The sequence below is a fragment of the Ursus maritimus genome, unplaced genomic scaffold (assembly GCF_017311325.1).
Source record: "Ursus maritimus isolate PB19 unplaced genomic scaffold, ASM1731132v1 scaffold_15, whole genome shotgun sequence".
Taxonomy (NCBI): Eukaryota; Metazoa; Chordata; class Mammalia; order Carnivora; family Ursidae; genus Ursus; species Ursus maritimus.
In genome coordinates, this window is record NW_024423897.1 from 4,155,372 (window position 1) to 4,168,224 (window position 12,853).

The following is a 12,853-nucleotide window of genomic DNA, read 5'->3' on the forward strand; positions in this document are numbered from 1 at the left end:
CTGAACTAATTCAGTAAAGTTTGTATTCTTTATTAGGTGAGGCCCCTGAAGTCTCTGCTTAGTTAGCTTAGTGATGAGCTAATGATTGCATATATTTCCTTAAAAGTACAGAACCAGTAACTCTCCCATTCTTTGCTGCATGGCTCTGTTCCTATTGGGACTTACCTTTAAAACTCAGGTAGTTTACTACTGTGCCTTAGCTCTTACTTCCTGCTTGTACAGAGTCTTAGTGTCAGAAGTGAAACCTCAGTACATTCTCAGTCTTCCCTGAACATGTACACAGCCCTGGATATGCACAGTCCTATACCTGGTCCGCCTTTTAGATTCCCAGAAACATGTCAGCGTTTTTCTGGACATCTCATTCCCCAGCTTTGATTAGCTTTACTTGCTTGCCCCAAATGTTTCACTACCTCTTGCAGGTGCAGTGTTAAACAATTTCTGCTTATTGTTTTTGACAAACGCCCCCAGGAAAAGGCTGTTTATTCTGGGAGAGCTGTAAATTAGGTCAAATAAAGACAAGCTCTATGAGTAGTATTTCCTAGAGAACTTCCACATAGGCCAAAAGATGACAGTTTATTTTGCAAATAAACTTTTAAAGAGCTTTTTAAAGAGCTCCAACCCTATTCGGACCCCTCCTGTGGCTGTGGTGCTGGTGGCTTTTACTGTGATTGCTGTCTTTTGGTTTTCAAGGTTATCTTGGAGCTGGGAAGAGGGGGATTGGTCAAGGGCATCTTAAAATACCACAATACTCGTGGTTTTTACCAAAATAGCACTTTTTCTTGAATGAGTACATGCTCCCTGGGTTGTAAGAGGTCTTTGGTTAATTGCCAGAGTTCTGAAGGTTATTTTGACAGTTTTTGCCAATATTCTCATTGTATTTATAGAGAACATTTCAGAAGTCCTTACTCTACCACTCCTGGTGATGGCACTCAATTATTTTGTAAGGAGAGTTGAATAATAATTTAAAATGTCTTTTATATTTATCCACGTAGTTAACCATTTTTGATGGTCCCCATTCCTTTGTGTAGATTCCGATTTCCACCGTTACCATTTTCTTTCTGCCAAAGGACTGTATAATATTTCCTGTGGTGCAGGAATGCAGGTAATAAATTCTTTCAGTCTTTATATGCCTGATAAGGTCTTTATTTCATCTTTGCATCTATGTTTATGAGGCATACTTGTTTATAGGGTTTTTTTTTTTTTGTATTTGTCTTATTTTGTTATCAGTGCAGTTGTGTCCACATGAATTGGAGAGTATTCCTTTCTCTTTTGTTTTCTGAAAGGATGAGTAATTATATCATTTCTTCTTTATATTGATAGAATTCAGTAATCCCATCTGGGCCTGAAGTTTTCCTTGTTGGGAAGTTTTAAAGACAAACTCAAAGTCTTTAGTATATACAGTGGTAGTCAAGTTATCTCTTTTTTCCCGAGTGAATATTACTTTATTATCCTTTGAATATCTGCTGGATCTTTCATGATGTTCCCTCTTTCATTGCTGATGTTGGTAATTTTTAAAAATAAAAAAAAATTTTTTTTTAAAGATTTTTGAGAGACAGCTAGAGTACAAGCCAGGGGAGGGACAGAGGGAGAGAGGGAAGCAGACTCCTCACTGAGCATGAAGCCCGATGCAGGGATTCCATCTCCCAGGACTCTGAGATCATGACTTGAGCTACCCACGTGCCTGATGTTGACCATTTTTGCCCTTTTTTTTCTTGATCAGTCTAGCTAGAGATTGTTATCAGTTTATTAATTTTTAAGAGGCTTTTGCCATTATAATTTTTCTTTTTTTCTGTTTTTAATTTCTTTGTTTTCTGCTTTTTATTATTTTCTTTCTTAAACTTTTAGTTTAATTTGTTCTTTTAGCATTTTAAGGTAGAAGCTTACATGGTTGATTTGAGACTTTCTAATAGAAGCATTTTAATGCTATAAATTTTTGTCTAAGCAGTGCTTTTTGGCAGCATCCTAAAATTTTGATGTCATATTTTCCTTTTCATTCCATTCAAAGTATTTTCTTTTCTTTCTTTCTTTCTTTCTTTCTTTCTTTCTTTCTTTCTTTCTTTCTTTTTTTTAAGATTTTATTTATTTATTTGACAGAGAGAGAGAGTACAAGCAGAGGGAACTGCAGGGAGAGGAAGAAGCAGGTTCCCCACTGAGCAAAGAGCCCGATGCAGAACTCAATCCCAGGACCCTGGGATCATGACCTGAGCCAAAGGCAGGTTCTTAACCCACTGAGCCATCCAGGTGCCCCTCAAAGTATTTTTTTTTTTTAAAGATTTTATTTATTTATTTGACAGAGAAAGACAGCCAGCGAGAGAGGGAACACAAGCAGGGGGAGTGGGAGAGAAAGAAGCAGGCTTCTAGCAGAGGAGCCTGATGTGGGGCTCGATCCCAGAACGCTGGGATCACTCCCTGAGCCGAAGGCAGGCGCTTAACGACTGTGCCACCCAGGCACCCCTCAAAGTATTTTCTAACTTCCCTTTTATCCATGACTTATTTGGATGTTGTGTATTATTTAATCCCTAATTATTTGGGGATTTTTCCAAATAACTTTATGTTATCAATTTCTAATTTAATTCCATTATGATTGTAGAACATATTTCATGTCATTTCTATTCTCTTGGGTTTTGTATTGTCTATCTTGATATGAATGGTATATGTGCCCTTGCTGTGAATATATATTCTTTCCTTGTTTGGTGAAATGTCCGATCAATGTCATTTATGTCAGGTTGATTAATAATGTTCTTGCTGTCTTCTGTATTCTTCTTGCTGATTTTCTGTCCTCTTATTCTACTAGTTACTGATTGAAGAACATTGAGGTAGCCAAGTATAATTGTGGGATGGTTTCTCCTTTAATTCAATTAGTTTTTGCCTCATACGCTTTGAAGTCCTATTGTTGGCTGCATACACATTTATGATTATTATATCATTATTTAGTGTTCTTTTAGATACTGTTGCTGATTTATTAACCCCTGTTCCAAATAATTTTCAGCCCATAGATGAGGATTTAAGTAATAATGTTAAACGGTTTTGTTGCTTTTGTTTTGACCCTTTGAGTTTTCCAGATCTCCCTTCGCTTGTTGGGTTCTAAATTATAAATGGTCCAGGCCAGCTTCAGTGCTCAAGGATAGGCACTGGAATCTGGGCATAGGAATATATGAGGGGATTAGGCATGTGCCTAAAAGCCATACATATGTAAATAGAACTCAGAACGTGGGAGTTTGAGTAGCACGGATTTGGCTTCTGAATTATGTGCTTGGTATCATAAGCTTATGGTTCCCTGATCCTTTATGATAATCAAACATGGGTAACTTCAACAATTATGTAAACATAATGTTGAGTATCCAGAAGTGATGAGATATCAGGATCAGAACTGAAGTGCCTTAAATATTGTATTCAGATCTTAATTGCTTCTCAGTGTTTGGGTTTTCTTTAAAAAAAAATTGTGAAAATATTCAAATATGAAAAAAAGTAGTACAATAAACACTCATGTACCCTTGTAGATTTGTAGTTAACATTTTGCTATATTTACATTTTTCTCTCTTTTTATTTTAGAGAGAGTGTATGCACGTGAGCGGGAGAGGGGCTGTGGGAGAGGGAGAGAATCTCAAGCAGACTCCGTGCTGAGGGCAGAGCCCCCACCCCCCCCAAACTCAGGGCTCAGTCTCACAACCCTGAGGTTATGACCTGAGCTGAAACTGAGAGTTAAATGCTTAACTGACTAAGCCACCCGGGCGCCCCAACACACTCTCACTTTTAACAGATGAACCATTTGAAAGTTGTAGGTATCATGACACTTCTAAAAACTTCAGCATGCTTTTCCTTTATGAATAAGACTATTTTACTACATCACTATGATACTATTATCATACCTAAGAAAATTAAAAAGTAATTTCTTAATGACATCTGTTATTTAGTCATATTCAGATTTATCCAGCTGTTCCAAAATGTCTTTTGTAACTTTTTTCAAAGCAGGTTCCAAACATAGTTCATGTTTTGTCTTATTTGGTGTAGACCACTAGTTCTCAACTGGGAACAGTCTTGCCCTCCAGGGGGTAATTGACTATGTCTAAACCCATTTTAACATTTTCTTTTATCCTTTTTTATTTCCTATAAATAAGTTCAGATATGAAGTTTGATTAGATTCAGTTAAACATTTTGGGTAAGATTACTGCATCTTTGTTTTTTCTACTTCATACTGCAGTGCATCAGGAGTTTAAGTCTGGCTATTTGGTTCAAGTAATGAGTGTCCGCTATCTACAGTGTAATTTTTCCTCTGTGATCCTCTGACAGGTTGCATGTCCTGTTACCCATGATGTTTTAATATATCTATTGATGATCCTTACCCTAATCAGTTATGGGGTTGTAAAGAATGATTCTTTTAAACATGTCATTCTTCCTTTATTACTGGTATTCTTCAGTAAGAAAGAGCCTTTTTTCTCTCATCTCCCCTTTTCGTAGGAGTAAAGATTCATGAATTTTTACTTATTCAGTATATTAAAGTCAATTCTAGTAATTATTTTTTATGCTCCAAAATTGACGCAGATGTTGTCTCCTTCGGACTGTCTCCTTCGGACTGTCTCCTTTTTGCCTTTGAGGTGATCTCATTAGTCACTCGAGCACTTTCTTGTTCTCTCAGCCCAACTACATGTCCCAGGCTTGCTTTTAATTTTTCCAGCCCTAGTCATAGAACTATCCGTTTCTCCAAATGCCCTAGGACCTTTTAGTTGGGTGTGGTATTTAGAACTAAAATCTGGGAGCAAGGTATGCTTATTACTACTGGGTTGTCATTATTTCTAAGCCCTTTTAGTCAACAGAGCTGTAAAATACTTTTTTTTTTTTAAAGATTTTATTTATTTATTCGACAGAGATAGAGACAGCCAGCGAGAGAGGGAACACAAGCAGGGGGAGTGGGAGAGGAAGAAGCAGGCTCATAGCGGAAGAGCCTGATGTGGGGCTCGATCCCATAATGCCGGGATCACGCCCTGAGCCGAAGGCAGACGCTTAACCGCTGTGCCACCCAGGCGCCCCTGTAAAATACTTTTTAAATTACGAGTTCATATTGATGTACAATTCAAAATTAACCTAAGTTTTTTTCTTTTTATTTTATATATTTTTATTTTTTATTAAACATTTCAGTTCCTAGGGCATCTGGGTGGCTCAGTTGATTAAGCATCTGCCTTCGGCTCAGGTTATGATCCCAGGGTCCTGGGATCGAGCCCCGAGTTGGGCTCTTTGTTCAGCGGGGAGCTTACTTCTCCCTCTCCCTCTGCCTGTCACTCTGCTTACTTGTATACTCTCTCTCTGTGTCGAATAAATAAATTTAAAAAATTCTGTTCCTGTTACTATGAGAAACAAACTGAGGGCCTCAGAGGGGAGGGGGGTGGGGGAATGGGATAGGCCGGTGATGGGTAGTAAGGAGGGCACGTATTGCATGGTGCACTGGGTGTTATACACAACTAATGAATCATCGAGCCTTACATCGGAAACCGGGGATGTACTGTATGGTGACTAACATAATATAATAAAAATCATTTAAAAAATAAAATAAAATAAAATTCTGTTCCTGTTGATATTAATATAGTTCTTTATTTGCTTTATCCAGTGTTGCAAAATTATAGTAATTAGTAGTCTACATAAATTCTTAGCACTTTAACCTGCTGAGTAAAGTTAAAGATGTCTTTTGTAGTTCGTTTTTTGTTCCTTAAAATTTACCCCACTAAAGCTGTATAATCAGAGTATCATGTTCAAATTGACTTGAAATACTTATTTTCTTTATATGGTTATGTTAACATTTGATATACAGTTACATTCATTTATTTCTGTGTTCAGTGTTAGAGCTTGCTTTTATGGCTTGATTTTGGTTTGCATATGTAAAACATTTACAATTTTTCAAAAGTCAAATCTGTATAAAAAGCTGTATTCAGAAGTCTTGTTCCCATCTCTATCCCTTTTTACCCCATAGCCCTTGTAGATAACCATTTTCATCAATTTCTGGTTTATTCTTCTAGTTTGTGTGTTTTTTACAAAATCAAATATATATAGAGAGGTAGTTGTTTTTCCTATTTCTTTAAACAAAATGTATTACTATATATGTACTGTTCTGTTTATTTTACTTAATTATTCTCGAAATTTCTCCATTTTGAGTTTCTGCAGTTCTCCTTTATTCTTCACAGTTGCGTTATATTTCATCATATGGTTGTACCATGTTATATCTATTACATTGCTTCTAATACAAATAAGCCTGCAGGAAATAACTTTTCATATTTATATGGAGTATATCTTTTTTTTTAAAGATTTTGTTTATTTGCGAGGGAGAGAGCACGAGTAGGGGTTGGGGCAGAGGGAGGAGACGCAGACTCCTGACTGAGCCACCCAGGCACCCCTACATGGAGTATATCTAGAAAGTAAATCCTAAAACTGGGATTGCTGACTCAATGGATGGATGAATAACTGATTATATTAGATGTTGCCGAATTCCCCCTCCATTGGGAATCCTTCGGATAATAATCCTATGACATCTTAGACTCCTACCTCAAATGTAGGAGAATATCTTATTTCTCCATAACTTACCAGTGTCAGATTTGTGAATTGTTGCCTAAGAGCAAAAGAGGGAATTCCAGCATAGTTTTCACTTGCTTTTCTCTTATGAGGGAGATTAGAAATTTTTTCATATGTCATTTACCTTTTTTTGTTCTTTGAACTGGATGTTCACATCCGTTGCCCGTTTTTCTGTTACAGTTTTTTTTGCTTCTTCTCCATTTTTAGTTTTACCAGGGAGATTAGCCCCTTATAATATAAGTTACAGATATTTTCTCCAAGCTTGTCATTTGTATTTTGACTTCTGCCCCCACATGAAAATTAAGTCTTTTCTCATTGCTTCTGGAAAAGCATTTGCTATTCCTTTATTACAGAGAAATTTATATTTTCTTATAGTGCATGTATTGTTTCAGTTTTTACATTTAGACCTTTGATTCATTCATGTAGAATTTATTATGGTGTACAGTTTAAGTATTGACCCAAATTTATCTTTTTCCAAGTGGCTGTCCAATTCCAACACTGTTACTTAAATTGCCCATTTTTCTCCAACAGTTTAAGATAAAATCTCTTATCATATACTAAATATCCATGTATATATGGACTTTTTCTGAACTTCATTATATTCTAAATGTTCATTTGCCTTAACACACTTTTAATTGTAGTGGTTTTATGTTTTAATATTTGTAGTATTTAATATGTATTTAATATTTGTAGAGCCAGCTCGCTTGTGCTTCTTTTTCAGGATTCTCCTAGCTATTCTTGCCCATTTGTTTTTATATATTAGAATCAACTCATCTAGCTTCAGAAAGTTTTTAATTTTTAAAAACTTTTTTTTATTTTTTAAGATTTTATTTATTTGAGACAGAGAGAGAGAGAGCACAAGCAGTGGGAGCAGCAGAGAGAGAGGGAGAAGCAGGTTCCCCACTGAGCAGGGAGCCTGATGCAGAACTCGCTCCCAGGACCCTGAGATCATGACCTGAACCGAAGGCAAACACTTAACCGACTGAGCCACCCAGGCGCACCCCTAGAAAGTTTTTTTTTTTTTTTAATTATTTTCATTGGAAACATGTTAAATGTAGATATTCACTTGGAAAGAATTGACAGCTTGGACATGTTAATGTCCAAGTACAAGAGATGTCTTCATCTTGTTCATGTCTAGTCTACTTTTGGGACTGTCAGGAGTTTAAAAAATATATCCTGATAATAGGTATTATATTCCAGGTATTGTATCTTTTCTGTCACTGTTACAAATGAGACCTTCTTCTTCCATTCTGTCTTCTCGCTGATATTTTATATATATATGGCTTCCATTTTGTATTCATTACCATATTGATTTTTTTATCATTCAATTTTAGCACTGATTTTCTTATATTTTCCAGTCATACTATCATATCATCTGCAATTAGAGATGATTTTACTCCTTCCCTTCTGGTTCTAACACTTCTGATTGTTTTGTTCTGTCAGATTGTGCTGGCTAACACTTTCAAAACAAGGTTAAATAGTTGTGGGGATGGCAGGCATCCTTGGCTTGTGTGTGTGCTTCCCATCCCTTGAACAACCCATAAATTAATAGAAGTAAAGTCCTTGCAATGCAAAGAATGTAATTCTAGATAAAACCATTCCCCCAGACCAGTAGAATGAACCATCTGAAAATTTCATTTACTACTCAGAAGGTATAGTGGGCTCCAGTTAAGTGACCGTATTCTTAGTTCCAATTTTATGTAATTTCAGCCTTCCAAATGAAGTTGGGGCTTTTTTGTATGCATTTGTTGGATTTAACTGTGTGCTTCTGTAACTTTTTTAAAATATGGAATGCTTTGCAAATTTGCATGCCATCCTTGCACAGAACTATGCTAATCTCTGTACCGTTCCAATTTCAGTATATATGCTACCAAAGTGAGCACACTTGTGTAACATTTTTAATGAGACTCGCCCATCTTTGGACATACGATGTTGTAGGTTTCGCTATCCTCTTGCCTGTTTGTATGCTCAGGCCATTGGTAATTAGATTTATACTCTAAAAAACTCTTTATTTTTTCTCCTCAATAAAGTAGACAACATTAAAAATTATATAAATTTCTTTAAAATTATATTTTAACTGCTTAATATTTATAAACTGTAGGGTGGGAGCATGATCAAAGTTCTTGTTTCTATTTTTTATAAAACAGCATAAAAAATGGTGTATTTAACTTAGGTAAGTATACATACATATGATCTTTAGTGCCTACTCTGTTATAGGTGCAGAGTACTTCTAAGTTGAAGCTGACAGAGCAGAAAACTGCATTACCTCCTCCCTTATTTTAGGATTCCTCTTTAGTGAGCATGATATCTCTGAAGAAATGAATTAGGTGGTAGATGAGATAGGTTGGGGATCTGGTGCTGCTCCATTAGCTTTTCCTTTGTCCAATCAGAGACACTCTATTGGTCCTAACAAAGCCTATCAAAGATGAATCAGTGCTACTAGAAAAACAACTCAACACATGCTTTATTTTGAAGGAAGCTTGTGATTGATTTGATATGTAAAAGAAAACAGATTTCTCAGCCCCAGTAAGACATGGAGTGCTAAAATGGAGAGCGCTCTGGACTTTGGATCTAGTCATTGGGGTTATAGTCCTGACTCTTTTTGATCTTGAGCAAGTCATTTATCCTCATTAGGTCTTCTTACCTTCCTGTCAAATAGTAAGGTTAACTGGTACCATCTAAGATCTCTTCCACATCTAAATTCTCAGATATTAGAGAAGTTAACGCCTACGGTTTTGACTATTGGCATGTTGATGCTCTTAGTTTAAGCATTTTAATTCCCGTATCCCTATTTTTATTTTGGCAGTTAGATACTTTAGGTAAAGGGAATATATGTAGTATATATGTGTTTGTGTAGTGCATTCTAAATTTACATGAGAATAAAATACAAGTATAGTTTTAGGCCAGCACCATCTGTTATGGAAGAGTTCTATGGGATCTATTCTTAACTCTTGGGAGTGACAAAAATTTCCCTTTCGTTTTCATGATCTTCAGACTCTAATCAATCTAAATATAGGAACATTACCCCAATCCTATTCCTTGCTGCTTTCAAGTTTTCAGAATTCTGTGCAACAACATTTTGTCCTTTGATGGTGAGCTCTTTAAATATTCACTCTTTTCCCTTAGGCTATTGTGTTAGTGAAACGGAATGCTCTGGTTTTCAGTATGTTACAGCTATTATTACATGAGTCATATCTTGATATTTACCTTACTTATACATTATGGCTTCTCTTTTATTCATTTGAAGAGTTCCAATCTTAAATCGGGGAACCAAAAGGCAGGAAACCAAAAGAGAGGAACCAGAGCAGGAAAACAACTATGAACATAACTTCATTTTAGAGATCATTGTTTTTTGTTGGTCATTGTTTTTTAGAGATCATTTGTTTTTGGCATAATGTCGAAGTGAATTTTTTGCAAATTCATTCAGTTGTGGAGTAAAATAAATATTTAAGATTATGTTGCTATTTAAATCTGAAAAGCAAACCTTTCCTGGGTTTTCTGCATGTTAGATCTATTTATTTGTCTGAAGGGGAAGAAGTGCTGACCATTTATAAGGAAAGATAAGATGAGTAGATGAATGTAATTAAGAGGCTTCTGAGATGGTGAGTTTTTGGCAAAGTTCTAGAAAATAACTGGATTGATGTGGGAAAAGGGTATTTTCTGAAATAATAAAATTAGGTTTCTTTATTAATCTTTTGTTATATGTTAAACCATGGAATAAAAAAACTTAGTGTGGTTGTTTGCCTGCAATTTAAAGCTCTAAAACAGAAATTTGGGGAATAAGAACTGTTTCCTATCTTTAAATCCATTGTTAGAGCATAATAGTATACTTAGTCCCAGATATATGAATGGTACTGAGCATCTCTTGGTATCAGCAGTCAGAGGATGTATGAAACAGATAAATCTGAAAGTTTCAGAGCATAAGATGTAATCTAGTTGCGTATACATAGTTTACGTCTTTTTCTTCATAACTGAGAATGGTTGACTTGGTGCAAAAAATCATGGCTTCTTAGCTGCTAGCCTGATTTCTATGTCCAGGTATTTTCAGAAATTCAGGTTTATGATATTAGCTAAAATCAAAGCATATTTGGTTACCAGTTCCTAGAAAATATAAACACATAAGATGTGCATGACCATCATAGAACAGTTCTTTTTAAACTTAAGGAGGGTACTTTATGTTAAATTCTCAGAACGAGAAATCTCAGAATGAGACACGCGGGCACCTCCTAAAATGAGGCTTTTAACTTCATATTTTGTAATGAAAATTCTGCACTGCTCAGTGGTTTCACTAAAATAATATTTTATGTTATATACACTTAAGTATTTTAGTAATAGACATTCACCATGTTTGTCATATAAAGTAGAGACTGAGACAGAAAAGGAAGCTTGCTGATGTCACAAGCATTTATTTTGTCTTATTTACCTTTACATAAATTAATGGCTTTGGAACTTTTCAGCATGTAGATTTGAAATGGATTTGGAATGATTATCATTAAGCATAATGTATCATCTTTCCTTCGTTCTTATGCCTTCTATAGGTGGGAATGGTAAAATAAAGCCGCCTCATATTTGTAAGGAAGGGGCTTTTACTTTTTCCAAAGTATTTTCTACCTTCTTTTTTTTTTTTTTTTAAAGGTTTTATCCATTTATATGTGAGAGAGAGAGACAGCACAAGCAGGGGGAAGGGCAGAGGGAAAGGGAGAAGCTGACTCCCCAGTGAGCATAGAGCTGGACGTCGTGGACAACAACAGCAACCCCAACATCAATGCAGGGCTTGATCCCAGGACCCACTACCTTACCTAAAGTCAGACACTTAATCCGCTGAGCCACCAGGTGGCTATTTTCTACCTTTGTTATGAGATTGTTTTTCTGTTGGTTCCCTCTGTTTGAGGGCCTCTTTCAGTTTCTTAGGTTTAAATACTGAGATTGTAGACATTTGGTTGTTTTTGTTTTTGCCTTTGCTTTGTGATTCTCTCACAATTACAGAATTATAACAAGTATCTCTCAGGTACATTTAATATATGTGAGGCTAGGCAGTTCTCTGGAACTACTCAGGAAAACCTGAAACTTTATTCAAATAGGAATCTTATTTGAATATTGAATAGATAACTTTGTATAATAGATAATCGTTTCAATATTAAATAGATACCTATTCAAATAGGTATTTACCTATTGTGTCCTATCTTCTCCCTATTCAGTAAACTAATATTGAGTGTCATCCCTAAACTATTACTAACTTATCTAAAGGTTAATATAGCAGAAAATAAATTTGTTTCATTTTGCCTTGTTGGTAGAATCGGTGATTATCTGACATATTCTGAACACCTCTTAGAGAATAACGTGCTGTATACATTTATTATTTGGAAAATACAGAGGTTTAATCCAGGTGTCAATCCAGATACACTTTGTAGCATTAGTTTGTTCTGTCATTGGGAACATAGCCTTGTATAGTGTATTGAGATTGCCCAGGGACTGGAGTAATTTTGTTTATTTCTGTTATGAATAGCCCAAATTTCATTTGGCTCTGGGCCAGTAAGGGAGTGGTTAATTTCATGGCTTCTTTAAAACCATTTTGAGAGTAATTTCTTTTAAATTAGTATTCTTTCTGCAGTTAAATATAGAACATTGAATTTTGATGCATACCCTCTCCTTCCCACCTCTCTGTCATTTACTTCCCACCTACTCTTACCCAAGACTCCATCAAGCTTCAATTTTCTTTTTACTGATTTTTCCATCTATCAAACTATTTCTTATCTATGGCACTGTGTAAGACTGAGAATGGCTGTGTATGTCAGTGTGAGATCAGTGATCAAAGGCCAGGTAAGTATCTGGTTAAAAGAAGCTGCGTCAGACTTGTTCTAGCCCCACCACTATGTAACATACTTTAAGGGGCTCTGCTGCCTTTTACAGCAAACTGGAGTAGGGTGTTGTAGTTCTTCTGTTTCTTGTAGTGAGGAACTTCTCCCGTGGTCCAGTATCAAGGATTCCCTGTTCAGTCCTGTTTTCTCCAAAGAGTGAAGCACTGATTTCTGACCTTCTCTCTCACCCTTTTCAAAATTAGCTCCATATAAGTTTCAGAGAGAGGCATTTACAGTTCCTTGACTGAAGTCCAGAGTGGGGTGCTCCTATGATCAGATTTCCTCATGGAGCTGGTGGTTTGACTGTTTCTTTGGACACCACAGAGCAGTCTTTCCCCTGCTAAGGATTTCTCAGTTCCTGCTTTCTGGCTTTATATGTCCAGAGTCCTGAGATTCAAGCTAGTGTTGCTACTTGATTTTTCCTAGTATCTTACCTC

At 36.0% G+C, this 12,853-nt stretch overlaps 1 protein-coding gene and 1 non-coding gene across 2 annotated transcripts in view; one reads left to right on the forward strand and one right to left on the reverse strand.

Annotated features, from left to right (window-relative positions):
* The window catches only part of UBTD2 (ubiquitin domain containing 2), a 65,062-nt gene that overhangs the window by 33,818 nt on the left and 18,391 nt on the right, over positions 1–12,853 (forward strand). The window lies entirely within an intron of this gene.
* On the reverse strand, positions 8,339–8,441 carry LOC121102802. The gene has a single exon (XR_005834923.1). It is a non-coding gene; the product is annotated as a U6 spliceosomal RNA (small nuclear RNA).